Here is a 15,332-nt window from a genome sequence, read left to right as displayed (position 1 = left end):
ACCTGGAGGGCAAATTCCCAGGGAGATTCCTTCCTGGACTGTCGTCTCCGCTGGCAGTGAGTCTTGCTTTGCTCTCCACGGTACACCAAGCCTTAGGGTACCAGTCTGCGGAAGTCTCTCCGTAGGTCCTGAATGATGCTGAAGCAACTCAAATGATGCTTCTTCAATAAATGGGAGTGTGCTGCTAAGAAAAAGGAGGGACTTTGAAAAGAAAAACTTGGGATTAAAGCATATCATTGCTAAGAGTGAAAAACAGAACACGTGTGCTTAAAAGTCAAAGTCGTGGTCCATGCTAGAACTTTGGCTTGGAGAATTATCTAAGAATATTGCAAAAGACAAATAATTGGAAATCTGGAGAATTAAACAATCATACTAGCAGAAAAGCAGGCAAAGGATATGAAATGGCAAGTCACAAAGAAGGAATACAAATGGACAGTAAATAGGTGAGAATATGCCCATTCGAACTAGTAATTCAAGAAAAGCAAATGAGTACAGCAATGAAAATATGTTTTTGGTCTAACAGTGTTTAGGTAATAGAAACAAAAAAGGAATCAACCTAAGTAGAGAAAAATATATTGAGAAAATATAAGTGCTGTGATTCTGCTGCATCAGGTATCACAGCAGATTGTCGAGGTGAATTTGTTTTCTGTTATTAGGCTGTAGGGTCCAAGTTTATTCAACTTTGTACACTTAGCACCTAACATGATGCTTGGCACAAAGTAGGTTCATAAAAGGAAAGGTCGTATTTCTTGACCACAGAGCAATAATAGTAGGAATTAATCACAAAAGTTTATCTGCCGCTTGGAGATTCAAAATGCATGTAGAAGCGTGTGTGCAAATGTATGTGTGTGTGTGTGTGTAGGTGTGAGAGCCAGGGACACTAGCTGTGATGGATGTGGCATGGGTCCGTGTGGGTAGGTACAGCCTACACGTTGGGATGGGATGTGTTTGAGCGTGGTTCTGTCCAGGTGTGTTTGAGCGTGGTTCTGTCCAGGTGTGTTTGAGCGTGGTTCTGTCCAGGTGGTCTGTATATCAGTGTGCACATTGTGTTGGGCTGCACCCCACAGGTCTGCAAGCCTTGCAGTTGTCCAGCCTCAAGACCAAAGAAAGAGCCTGGAAACAGCCACAGAGACATCGGTGGTTTATTGGACAGGGGATCTTACACGTCCAAAACAAAGGGTCCTGGAGCAACACCCCACCGTGTACAGCAGATGGCAGGCACGACAATGGCAGCCATCTTGGCTACTCAGGGGAGAAGGAGGCTGCCATTTACAGGGGAACCGATGTCAGGTTGGCTCATCAGTCACCAGGGAAACCAGCGGCTGGGGCCCGTCCCTCACCGCCCCTCCGGTTAATGACCATCACCATCACGAGGGCAGATGTTTCCCTTTAAGAAACTAGCAGGTGGAGCCGCTCTGGCCTAAGGACTAGAACAATTACTAGCTGGGGAAGGGGGTAAAGATGCTCAGGTGACAGCGAGTAGGAGAAGCAGGGCCTGGTCGAGCAGGGGAGGTACAGAGAGCGAGAGAGCCGCCATCTTGAGTGGCCTGACCACACACTCCACCCCTACGTCCCCTGCGCGACCCTTACCATCTGGGTGGCCCCTCTTCCGCAATATCCCTGGGGTCCGGTATGTAGAGGGGCACTGCGACCAGATACCACACGTGCCATACAGACAGCAGCACCTAATGAGTATCAAGCGTAAGACAGGCATTTATCCGGTCAATTTTTCCTGGGAGTCCAGAGCAGGATGACAGTGGCATCTCGCTGGAGACCCAACAGTCAGACTCCTTTCGCAGTGAGGCAGCCGCTGTTGCCCAGCCCGCAACCAGATTCCTCGCGCCCAGACTAGGGACCTAAGATGTGTAACAGGCACGATACAGGGGAGATCGTGACCACTGAGCAAAATACGAGCGGTGACAGCATGCTGAGATAACACCACCCCTCCCCGTGGTCATCGCCCTGGCCTGCGGTGCCACACCACGTAACAAGCACATAACAATCGACCGCAGGGCTAACACAGTGCTGCTTTCTCCAGCAGGCAGAAATCTGTCCTATTCCCCACGGGGCAGGGAACGCAAATCACCAGGGACTTACCTGCCAGCCCCAGGGCCATCTTACAGTGTGCTCCCCGGGGGTAGATCGGATGGCAAGGGCAAAAGTGAGTTATCGTCTTGGCCAATAGTTGTCGACGGCCCTTTGGTGGTCAAGAGTTGTACTCGGATGGGGACTTGTTGGCTCTGGGTTAACATAGCGTAGGCACGGGGACGATGGCTCCTGGGATGCTCAGTGATCGTTCCTGGGCTTGGGTCAGCCTCCCGATCCACAGCTGAGAGCAGGTTCCCATCTCTACGATTAACTGGTCCAGCAGCCTTTCAGTTAGGTCGGCAGCAGTGGGGCTGTAGGGCGGGTGAAAACGGCAGCGTGTGGCATTCTTAGGGGCCCATTCCTCAACTTCAGGGTGGGTCCCTTGGTCACTAGTGATATTCACAGGGGTCCCATATGTCACACACAGCTGTTCTAGACCCCCAGTGGTGGGTTTCTGCGTTGCTCAACAACGTGGGTAGGCCTTTCATAATGTCTTCCACCTGTTACAACACACCGTAGGCTGCATATAGCTCCGCCCCCTCCCGCAGCTGGGACCAGAAGCCCCAGGGTACTCTAGTATATTGCCATTGCCACAGGCCTCAACCAGGGCTTTCCGGGGAACTGGCCACAAGCCTGCCTCTGAGTTAATATCCCTAAAGCCTGTGTCTGTAGCTGTTTAGGGGTGGAGGGTGTGGGTATCTCGTCTTACCCAACCAGAGAACGCCGAAGTGTTTGCCAGCTATGCCAGGTCTGTACATTGTGTCTGTGCTCTCCAGCCATCCCCGTGCAGTCAGATGAGCCAGGCGCACGGGGCTGCTACTTATAAACTGGAGAGTGAGGTTAACAGAACAACGTCAGTATAGCGGAAGATAAAGACACCTCTCACAGTGGTCAGCTGTCGCAGGGCTCCAAGTGCTAGCGGATGGCCCCCGCACCCCGCGCCTCCCCGATCACCCCACAGTTTTCGGTTCCCCGTCCTTACCTTCCAACATCTCCGCGTTCACGGGAGTTTCCTCGGCTTCCTCGGCTTCCTGGCTGACAGCTGTTGGGCTGCACCCCGCAGGCCTGCAAGTCTTGTAGTTGCCCAGCCATGAGACCAAAGAAAGAGCCTGGAAACAGCCAGAGACATCAATGGTTAATCAGATAAAGTGTCTTACACGTTCGAACCACAGGATCCTGGAGCAACACCCCGCCGTGGGCAGTAGGCAGGACGTGGCAGCCATCTTGACTACTTGAGAGAGAAGGAGGCTGCCGTTTATAGGGCAATTGACGTCAGGTTGGCTCATCAGTCACCAGGGAAACCAGCGGCTGGGGCCCCTCCCTCACCGCTTTTCGGGTTAACGACCATTAGCCTAAGGACTACAACGATCTCTAGCTGGGGAAGGGGGTGGTGATGCTCACGTGACAGGGTGTAGGAGAAGCAGGGCCTGGTCGAGCAGGGGATCTACAGAGAGCAAGAGAGCCGCCATCTTGAGTGTCCTGACCATATAGTGACGTGTCCCAGTTTAGTTTGTACAGAGCAGTGGTCAGGGTGTGTGACACGTGCCGAAGGCGGAAGCTCAGGCCCGTGGGGCCCCAGGGGGTAGGGCAGAGGCAGATGCGTTGTGCCCTGGCCAGGCTGTGGGCGTCAGCAGCTGAGTCCCTGGCTGGCCTGTCCATAGGTCCTGCTGCAGCTGTGACCAAGGGCCAGGGGACACAGGGGCGGGGGTGGGGGAGCAGGGAGACACAGGATGGGGGCTGGTGGGGGGCAGGAGGACAGCACAATGCCTTCAGACCATCTCTCTGCAAGCAGCACTCAAAGTCAGCCCCCAGCACTGGTCCCTGCCCCCCTACAATCTCCCTTCTAGGTCATCCCCTCTTCCTTTCAAGCTATAGACAGGGAGTGAGTTCAAGGTGCTCCCACTCCCACTGGAGGTTTGGGGAAACAGTCCTGGCAAGAGGAGGGGGGCAACGTGTTCATTATAGGAAATGAGCAGCACAATTGCATTCTAATAAATCAGTGCAGATTTCCGAGCAGCATAGCGTCTCACGGGCTCCGCGGGCTGTGGAATTCAATATGATATGCTTCAGCCTGTCAGCTAATGGGCTGCTGCTGGATGCCATGTGATCCAAGCTTCCCGGGGACGTTAAACGATGCTGAAAAGTGGCCCAGATTTATCTATCGGTGCAGTGTGTGTCCCTGCCTGTGGGCGTGTAGGGAAATGACAAGTTGTGAAAACAGGTCTTTGTGAGCAAGGTGGGAGGGGACAGGGTTTTCAGGGCCGCCCCGTGCTGGGATTGTCGCCAGCTCACCCAGGTGACACACGGCTCCAAGACATAGAGCATCAGTTTCCCCACCTGTCAAATCCATTATTTGATTACTATTCCTTCTCTCACCTGTCATTCATTCATTCATTCCCAGAACATTCCACCTACTATGTACTGAGTTGTGTGCTAGGTGCTGCCCGGGCTGCCAATGGGATGGACAAGGCCCTGCCCTCCTGGAGGGAGGGGAGAGGGCATTAAATAACTGCCATGAGAAGCGCCATCAATTCTCATGGCGCTTTATCACCGGGGCTGCCGCCAGCTTCCTGTGGCCGGGAGCCCTGCACACCGTCCCACTCCGTGGTCCACCCTCCAATCCTAAGCTCAGTTATCTTTCCGTCCACAGCCCCAATCACAGTGTCCTCTGAACACTCTCCAGTGGCGAGGAGGACATCATCAGGGTGGCCTGCGCTGCCTGCAGGGCTGGCCCTCTGCCAGCCTCCCCTGCCCACGCTGTCCTCGTTCTCCGAGCCGGATCTGCGCGCAGGGCCTCCCTCCGTGCTGCCTCCTCTCTGCTCTGCTCACCTCTCTGCTCTTAGTTAACCCCCGTCCATCTCACAGCATCAGGTGGGCAGGGTCACGTCTGGTTTTGCTCGCATCCTCGCCCCCCCAGGGTTGGCACGGTGCTGGCCCAGGGAACTGCTCAGTAGCTAATGACTGGGGGGAGGGGGAGGCAGGAAAGGGAGAGGGGGGAGCCAGCTGAGCAGGCCTTAGCCAGGTCAGAGGGCCCCTGGCAGGGCTGGCAGAGGTACAGACCCCCACAGGGCACAGGGCACGGGAATCCAGAGGGGCCACAGGAGCCAGGCAGGGAAGTGCAGCTGTGAGGCTCGTTATCTGACTCACGTGTTTAAAGGTCCCCAGGATGCAGGGGAAGGACCGATGGCAGACGGAGCAGTGGAGGTGGCCGGAGCAGCAGGAAGTCCTGCAGGCGCCCCGGGGGAATGGCGCGGGGCTGGGGAGCTGTGGGTACCCTCCCCACTGGAGCAGGGCTGGAGGGCTGGCCCAGATGCGGACTGGCAGCGAGGGTTTGGGGTTTAGGAGGAAGGAGCTGCTTTACAGCCTACATCCCACTGGCCCCTACAGACCAGGAAGGGTCCCTGGGCCCCTGCTCCCCTGTGCGAGCCCCATGGCAGCGGTGTTTGTGCCCACTGTGTCCTCTTGCAATGCCCCCCACCCCCGGGGAATTTAGGGGAGGGAGAATAACCTGCTCCCTGAAGGGCTTTCATTTATAATCTGGAAGGAGCCCTAGACCTACTAAATAAAACGGCCTCAGTGCAGACTTGCAGGGTCTACTATAACTACCTGGGAAGAGCCAGTCTGCTGCTTTTTTTTTTTTATTTGCATTTTTCAAAGTGTTTAATGGATATTTATACAAAAAAGCAGCCTATCGGGTAAATGCACAACTTTACATTAGGCTGAGAAGGCTGAGGGGATACTAGGTCTTCACCCCTCACTCCTCATGTCCACTGGGTTCAGCAGTCAGAAGGCCACCTTCACAGACTAGCAGATACAGAGACCAAACTAGTGGTTACCAGTGGGTGGGTGGTGGGCAGGGGAGGGGATTAAGAGGTACAAACTACAAACTATTATGTATAAAATAAACTACAAGGATATATTGTACAACACAGGGAATATAGCCAATATCTTACAATAACTATAAACGAGTATAACCTTTAAAAATTGCAAATCACTATATCGTACACCTGTAACTTATATATCAGTAATATTGTACATCAACTATACTGCCTCAGTTTAAAAAGTTTTTTAAAAAATATAAGAAGGCTGCCTTCACTCATTCCCTCATTTATTCATTCCACACACATTTCCCCAGCACCTCCTCTGACCGGGGGTGAGATCCGGGAGTGAGTGCACACAGCCCTCCCCTAGAGGGAGAATCACCTTGCAGTGGGTTAAAGGGACACACAAAGGCTGGGGCGGGGGGACCCAAGACAGCCTGCGAACGTGGGGTCAGCTTTGCAGAGGAGGAAGCTTACCAGGCCACAGGGGAGGGAGCGCATCTGGGGCAGAAGGAAGAGCCTGGACGTAGCCCTGGAGGAATGGAAGAGATGGGGCTTTGAGGAATGGTCGAAAGTGTGCCAAGTCCTGAGCTCAGGTTCACCGGAGAAAGAGGCAGCCTCTCGGCGGGCTGCCCCGCTGCTCACCTCCAGGGGGTGCCCCCAAGGTCCTTCCCTGGGTGTCACTGCCCCCTGCACAGTGCACAACCCTCACGGCTGCATGTGGTGGGCCTTTTGTTGGGGCTGGGAGAAAGCTGGGCCCCAAATGGGCAGGTCCCCCAAACCAAGTGGGGAGTTTGAGCTGGATCCAGGTGGCAGGAAGCCGTTTTGTGTCTTTCGGAAGGAGGGTGACACCATCAGAATGGCATTTCGGAAAGACCACTCTGGCAGCCTGTGGAGAATTTGTTGAGGTACAGAGACAGTTGGCTGCCAAAAAATGGTCCGTATAGAACACGTATTTTGCAAAAAGATATGACAGAAGTCTAATTCTTTTCATCTGCAAAGTGATGCTGCAAATCAACAAGAAAAAGACCAGCCGAAAAATGGGCAAAGAACACGAGCAGCCGGTTTGTAGGAGAGGAAATACTCATGACTTTGAAACACAGAAGAAAGCTTCTCAACCGCATTCGTAAGAGAAACAAATTAAATCTGTAATGAGATGCTGCCATGTTTTTTTCACCCATGGACTGGCAAAGGTTAGCGTTTTGATAACAAGCCTTGTTGGGGAGGATGGGGGATCTGGCCCTCTCACACACTGTTGGTGGGACTGAAAATTGGTGTGGTCTCTTGGGAGGGCAATTTGGCAATATTGATTGCAATTTAAAATGCATATACCCTTTGACCTAGTAATTTGACCTGTAGGATGTACTCATACCTGTGCATAAAGATACATGTACAAGAACAATCCCTGCGGCACTTATGTAGTAAGAGAAAACTGGAAACAAACTAAATGCATCAACTGGGGGCCATTTAAGTAAACGAAAATATTCTAAGTCATTATAGTGCATCGCATAATGTCATGACAATGGTGCCATTAAAAATCTGAGGCCAGCTGACACGTACATATCCCGCAACAACCTCCCAGAAACAGCGTTAAGTGAAAAGTAGAGTGCCGGTTAGTGGATACACACATATGTAAGAATTCATGTATGTGTACAGACTGTCTTTGAAAGGAACACACAAAACCCAGAAACTATAGCTGCCTCTGGGGACAGACTGGAGAATTGAAGCACAGGGGTGAAAGGGAGATTACTTGTCACTGTACATCTTTTTGTGCTGTTTTTATTTGTTTTAGTCATTATATATATATGCATTAATATCATATGGGCATTTATATATGTGTGTATCTCGACTACATATTTTTAAAAAATTATTGCAAGCCACTATAGAGAACATTATGGAGTTTCCTTAAAAAACTAAAAATAGAGTTACCATATGATCCAGCAATCCTAACTCTTGGGCATATATCGGGAGAAAACTCTAATTTGAAAAGATGCATGCATCCCAATTTTCATAGCAGCACTATTTTCAATAGCCAAGACATGGGAGCAACCTAAATGTCCATCGATAGATGAATGGATAAAGAAGATGTGGTACATATATACAATGGAATATTACTTGGCCATAAAAAAGAATGGAATAATGCCATTTGCAGCAACATGGATGGACCTAGAGATTATCATACTAAGTGAAGTAAGTCAGACACAGAAAGACAAATATCACTTATATGTGGAATCTAAAAAAATGGTACAAATGAACTTATTTTCAAAACAGAAATAGACTCACAGACATAGAAAACAAACTTATGGTTACCAAAGGGCAAAAGGTGGGGGGAAGGGATAAATTAGGAGTTTGGGATTAACAGATACACACAACAATCTATAAAATAAACAAGGACCTACTGTAGAGCACAGGGAACTATATTCTATATCTTATAATAACCTGTAATGAAAAAGAATCTGAAAAAGAATAGATATATGTGTGTGTGTGTGTGTGTGTATAACTGAATCACTTTGCTGTGCACCTGAAACTAACACAACATTAAAAAAAAGAAAAAGAAAAAAACTACAGCAACCACAAGAAGCCCAGGTGGCTGAGTGTGATTCCCATGCAGCGGAGGCTCATTTTACCATGTCCTTGGGGAATGAACTTCCATGAACGTGAATTTTCCAGTTACATTATAAGAATCAAAACTCTTTAAAAGCTTTTTTTCAATAAAGGAAACCCCTGTAAAATGTCTAATATCCTTCCATATTTTATCAAGTAAAGAGTGTGGAATGTGCGTGAACGTTTCCTGACTAGGAAGCAAAGGGCGCTTTGCACCTGCACTCAGGGCCCCCCTCGGCCGTAAGGGGGCTCCTGTCCCTCCCCAGCCTGTCAGGTGCCACTTGACACACAGCGTGTGAGCACAGAGAAAGGGCTGAAACAAGAGTGTCATTTCTGGACCGGGAGCCCGGGTCGGGGCAGACGTTCCGGGTGTCGTGACGCTGGTGGCACCCACAGGGGTGGCTGGAGTCCTGGGACGTTTTGACCTTGTGATAACGGGGGCAGCTGCTTCCCTCTCCCTGCTGTCAACCTCAGAGTCTCTCTGGTGGCCTGTGGGCTGGCGGAGGGCAGGCTACTGCGGCCTTAGGCAAGGTGAGAAGCTTCTCCAGACCTAAGTTTTCCCAGCTGTAAAAGGGGAGTGATATCACCCAATGGCCAGGGTGACTCTGGGGCCTGGGACAAAGCTGGTCCTCCACACATGGACACCGTTTTCACCACTGGCCGCCCTTGCCCACACTGCCTGGCACACTCCTGTCCCAGTTATGGGAACCTGGCCTCCTAGGTTCCCCCCGCCACCGCCATCACTTTGCTGCCCAGCTGAGCAATTCCCAAGTCTTCCTGTTCTGTAAACCTGGCTGGGTTGGGGTGGCTTCCAGGAAGCAGAGACTGGCGAGGCCTTTTTTATTACACGTCAGGGCTTTTCAGAGTAGTGTCTGCTGATGTGGTGCTACTCAAGGTCTCCCCAGAGTCTCCCACTTCCACATGTTCTCAGCCGCCTCTGTTGGCAGGACTCACCTGCCCTTCCAAGGGGGGCCCATCGCGGCAGCACAGAGGAGAACCGTCTGGAGTGAGATCCCATCTCCACGAGGCCGGGATCCCAAATTGGCTTTGGCATTTCTAAGCCAAGTCACTTCATCTCAGTTTTGAACCTCAGTTTCCTCATCTGTAAAATGGGGAGATAGTAAGAGTATCCATTTCCCGAGCATGCTTCTCAGACTAAATGAACTAACACATGTAATGTGCCTGGCATGGTCTGGCCGTTGTATGTGCTCAGGGAATGTGAATGAGGAATGTGGTTACATTCCCCCACCAGATCACCCTGTGTTGTGACACGGCTTCCACCAGCTACCAGAGGAGCCCTGATGCCGCTCGATTCCCCGCACTGAGGCTGCTTTGTGCATGGCCGACCTCCTCAGCAGACCTATAGCTAGAGCTGGCGTGGCCAGACCACCTGTCTCTAGGCCTGAAGACGCCAGCGCCTTGGGCTGTGTGCTCTGCTCCAGCCTGGGAAGGGCACACACTCTGTCTGGGCTCCTCATCTGTTCTCCAGTCCTGGCCCCAATCCTCCTCAAGGGGAAACGTCAGTGACCTGCTTTGGACTGGGCTTTCCAGGGGATGGGAAGGCTCCCCAAGGAGCTTGGAGCTGAGCTGCAGCCAAGCCACAGAGCTTAGGACTGGAATTCTTAGTGGGAAGATACAAGATATTCCCAGAATCCCCTGACTCTGGAGTCTTAGGAAACCCATGTGGCCCCCATCACATTGTGCTTCTCAAGTGGAGAGTATGTGGTAGGGGTGACATGCTCTGTGCAGCTGTAAGAGAAACACAGTTACTTTCTTGGAGCAGCAATTTTATTTAAAGATTGAAGCATTTTTATAGTAAAACAAATATGAATTGAGGCAAAAAGGTAACATGTATTCACCAAGTCCCATTTCATTTTTTCGACTTGGATGTACAGGAAGAACACATCTCCCAGTATCCCCTGCACTCAGGTTGGGGCCAGGTGACCAGATTCTGGCCAAGGGCATGTGGGTGGAGGTGAAGTCACCTCTCCCTGAACAACCCACTCCTGCAGTCCTCCCGTCTTCTCTTCCTTTTGGAGGCAACTGGGAAGCCGTCCTTGGGGAGAAGGAGCCCAGGCAGGAAGCAGCCGGGACCCTGCGTGGCGGAGTGTCACCCTGGAGAGCCCCCTGGCCCCGTCAGATTTGCACAGGCAAGAAGTAAACCACAGGGGTGTTCAGCCGCGGTGATTTGGGGGTTTAGCTCAGTATCACGTAAGTCAGCATCCTGACTAAAATATGGATATAATATGGAGCCCAAAGCAATATTTACAGGACTTTTAAAGCTAACACATGAGTCTTCAAGTAAGTGGCTGCTTGCAGCTGGCGTCTGGGCCATGCCCACAGACTTCTGACCTGCCAGTCTGGGCTGTATTTTTCTCCAGCACCGTCAGTGATGCCACAGCCACTGGCCCTGGAAATGGCTTGAAGCACAGCTATGTAAGCGCCTGGGGAGGAGCGCCTGAGGTTGAGTGTCTGAGCAGATCACATGGCTCCTGCCTGACGACTGGGGCCAAGTGAGAAACGAGCCCAGCACCGGCCTCCGAGGTCCCCACAACCATTCTATGGGGGGTGAGAGAGGACGGTCCAGCTCCTGCCTCGGGCCCTGGGGGGAACCCGCCCTGACTGTCACTGTTGCCGGCACTATGCACGTCTGCCAGGAGCCACGGCTGGGCTCAGGCGGCCGGGGAAGGAGGCTGCTGTGGTCATGACTTCAAACAAGTTACTTCTCCCAGGCCCCCAGTTTTGCCGCAGGTAAAAAATTGGAAGTGATGATGATGATGACGGCATTTGAAGCTATTTCCTTACATGCAACCGCAATATATAAAACAGAACAACAACCAAAACAACAGAAAAGAAAGAAACAAACAAAAACGGAACAGCCGAGCTGCTCTCGGGCACCATGGAATCTAGTTTAAAACCCTGAACTAGAAGCTGGCCCTGGCTTCTGCTCTTCAGACCCCTTTGCCGAGGAGGCCTGAGCTCACAGCCCTAACGTGCTGGGCATTCGGGCCGGGCCCTTCCCCTCTCTGGGCTTGCAGTGTCCCATGTGTGAAACTGACGGGTTGGAAATGCTATGGCCGAGGATAGAATGTTAATAACAAAGCGCATTACTTAGAGATAAAGCTGGAGCTGCTTGGGTTAAAGACAGAGTGCGGTCTGAGCCCTTAGGGGCACCACCAGATGCCCAGGGCTTCTGTGGGAGGCAGCTGCATGGAAAGACCACTGGAAGGCATGCCTGGCCTGGTTGCCATGGACCAAGGCAGTGCTAACCTCCCAGGCTGCTGGGGCAGCCTCCGCACCTGGTGCGGGGACCGTGGGTGACAAACCTGGGTTTCTTCAGCAGGGAGCAGGGTGGCAGCTCTTACTGCACGGCCGAGCCATGACCTGCGGGCACAGGCGTCTAAGACCAAGGGGCTGGCACAGAGTCGGAGCACAAAGAACGTGTAGGATCTGAATGTTTCACAAAATGGAGAACCCGAGGGGTCCAAAGAACAAAGGAGTTCCCGGGGGTGACAGAGCCTGCCTGAGTGGCCCCCCACTGTGGAGGGGCTGTGGGAAATGACGCCTCTCTGATGCCATTGGGTGGTGGTTTCCAAGGGGCAGGGATCCCATTTATTTATAACTCAAGGCCATCTGCCTTTCTCTTTCCACCGGGTGGTCCACAGGCTGAGAAATGTTCAGAGCAGACATAGGCTACCCCCAAAGGGTCAAGGGCAGGGCTGGCGCCAGGACAGGGCCACCAGGTGTGTGTGTCAGCAGCACCAGGTGGCCTCTTTGGAGCAGCTTGAACCACTAAGTTCTCCAGGGAGCTGCCCTACCCTGAGCCTCCCCATGGGGGCTGAGCTTGCGACACACCCCTATCCAGCCTGGCGCTGTGGGCAGTGGCTGCCGCCCACACAAAGTTGGAAGGAGCCACCTTCTCCCCCAGGGCAGGCGCGCCGCCAGAGTCTCTACCAGGTGGCCAGGCTCTAGGGGCACGTCACTCCCTCCCTCAGGGAGACTGTCCCCAGTGGATCAAGGGTTGGGGGCTTTTCCAAACTCCTTCCTCCATCTCCCCCAGGATGTCACAGGTTCCTTGAGGCAATATTTAGCTCCCCAGCCAAACATTAGCCATTAGAGGAGAAAAAAATTAGGAGGATCCCCTTTCTCCCCAGCTGACCCCAAATGAACAAGCCCTGCCCACCCTGCTGGATTTGCTGTCGCTAATTATCACGCAGAAGAAATCGTCGGTACTTTGCAGTACTTTGCAGCCGTTTCTATGTGGGGCCTGCGTGCAGAGACACTCAGCTCTGTTTTATTATTGCATTTTACGAAGTTACCAAGACAACTGAGGCCAAGTAACAGAACCTCGACTTTATGCGCCATGAAAATTTAATAAAGAATTGTTAAAGGCTTTTAAGAAGCAGAAGCTGCAGTCCAGCAGCAGCAGGGAGGAGGGACAAGCACGTGGGGCCATCCACCAGACCTGGAGGAGCCTGGCCTGTCAGGGCCATCCACGTGGGCGGGAGTGATCTCTGGCATCTGTCTAGTTCAAGCATATCGAGACAGGTCCTTTTCTCAAAGGACATTTATTAAGACACTTCCTGGTGCCAGGCTCTTTACATTGGTTACGACCCCATCTCCACTGTGCAGGAGAGGAAGAGGGCAGGGGGTGGAATCACTGGTCCATGGCCATGATCACATAGCTAGAGAGCGACAGACCCAGCCAAAGACGCTCACTCTTCCCACAGCGCTCAGGGCCTCTGCTGGGATTCTCGTTTTCCCCGTTCTGATGCAAGAAGTCCTGAAGGGAAATACTCCTGCTGACTCTTTTCATCTCCCAGCTCCTTGCCTTGCTTGCTTCTGCAGCCTGGGAGGGGGCTGGAGGGACATGGTGAGGGGCGGGCAATGTTCCTGTGGCCCAAAACTACCGCCCTAGTTGAAATCTTAGCAAATGCCTTCGTGTCGGAGGAAATGTTCTACTTGTAAGCCTCCTGGTGAGCGTGTTATGTTACCCCAGGGCTGCAAAGACCCTCTTTCCTCTGCTCTCTAAATAAGGCTCAGAAGCAATTTTGCCATTTTATACCAAAGCTCAATGGTGCTCAGTGTGTGTGTGTGTGTGTGTGTGTGTGTGTGTGTGTGTGTATGCACACATGCATGTATAAGCAGGATGCTGTGTGGGTTTCCTAGTTATAGAAAAATCAAGACTTCTGGTTACTAGAGATGGAGGTAATTGAATATATTGCCTGTTCTGCAAAGCTCCTTTGCCCCTGGAACAGGAAAAAAAAAACTCGAACATATTTCATGAGGGAGAAATTCATATACCGTATGGGAAAATTTCTCCCATATCTGTCAAACTCGGTAGGAGATTGGCAAAATTACCAATCAGGGTGAGTTTGCCTCACTTGGAGAGAAGGGCAGCTCTCAGCCACTGAGCGAGATCTCATCATTTCTGAGTTTTGAGGGAAGGGGCTCAAATGCCAGCCAGTCAAGCCAGTTCTCAAGGCTGGGACCGAAGAGTTTAGGGCATTAATCAAGAAATGAAAAAAAATTAAGCTATTTTGGAGTAATATCCTGCCAATCACAAGGCAAATTCCAGGTGTCAGAGGAGCAGCGGAAACCATTTTTCACCCCGTGAATGTCTTCAACTATGTGAGGATGAAGCGGGGTGGAGAGGGAGGGGAACTGACTGTTCTGGCTTCATTTGTCCTGATGGATTAGAACATTCCAGGAGGAACCTTTTCCCTTCATCCCTCTACACTTTGCAGGAAACCAGAAGCCAGTCTGAAGATAACACGGCATTCCAGCAGCATTTGGGTTTACAAAATGCTTTCACGTGTATTATGCTTTCCATCTGTTGTCTTCTGTTCCCAGAGACAAAGTGAGAGAGGAGCTATCACCCCCGGTGCAGCTCAGGAACCCGGAGCCCCTAGAGCTCAGTGCGAAAGAGCAGGTGGGACTGCCCCAAGCTAAGCCCCAGGACCACCTGAGCCATCACCTAGCCTCTCTCAGACGTGGGTTTCTGCGTCTGTGAAATGGGGCCAAAACCCTCTCCCTGCTGGGCTGTAGGAACATTGAGGCGCCGTTATGAGAGCAGTTATGGGGCCGAGAAAGGAGCAAGGCGTTGGGGGCTGGGCTCTGCCTTTCACCAGCTGGGAGGCCTTGGGCAAGTCACCTGACCTCCTGGGCATCAGTGCCCCCAGCTATGAAAAGAGGGTGATGAGAATCCTCATCCTTTGTGGGGTCGTTGGGAGGATGGAGGTAAAAGTACTTTGCAAACTGTGAAGCGTCAAACAGATGGTACACTCACGTGGGAAGGGGAGTTGATTCTAGAAAGGCACGGAACACCATTCCAATGTCTAGGCTCCTCCCCAACCTGGTCCTACTCACCCTGACTGACTACATTCACATCAGGATTATCTGCTCTGAACTAACCAACCCCCCACAGATGCCGCGGGGCTGGAGAGACAGGCTGGATGCCCGATGGAGGAGCCGCGGTGGGCTTGATCCAGTCCGGTGGCCCTCAGTCTCCCAGACGGCGGTGCCCATGGGGGACGCAGCCCAGACCAGAGCCCGGGCACCAAGGAACACGGAGAGACTGCCCAGGGTCAGAGGAACCACTGTCCGCTGGGGTCCCGGGACACGGACATGTTCACAGATCAAACCGTCAGGGCATCCGCAGGGGGCTGGGGAGAACCAGTGTTGTAGCTCAGTCTCCTCGGCGGGGCCCTCTGAACAGTCCCAACCAGCACCGGTAGGGCCCCGGCTCGGTGCCCGAGGGGCCAGCGTGAATCAGCACCTGCCTGACCGTGGAAGAGCTCACTGCTTGGTGGGAACGAA

This window comes from Balaenoptera physalus, assembly GCF_965194825.1.
Source record: "Balaenoptera physalus genome assembly, chromosome: 7".
NCBI lineage: Eukaryota > Metazoa > Chordata > Mammalia > Artiodactyla > Balaenopteridae > Balaenoptera > Balaenoptera physalus.
Note: the sequence above shows the minus strand (reverse complement) of the source record.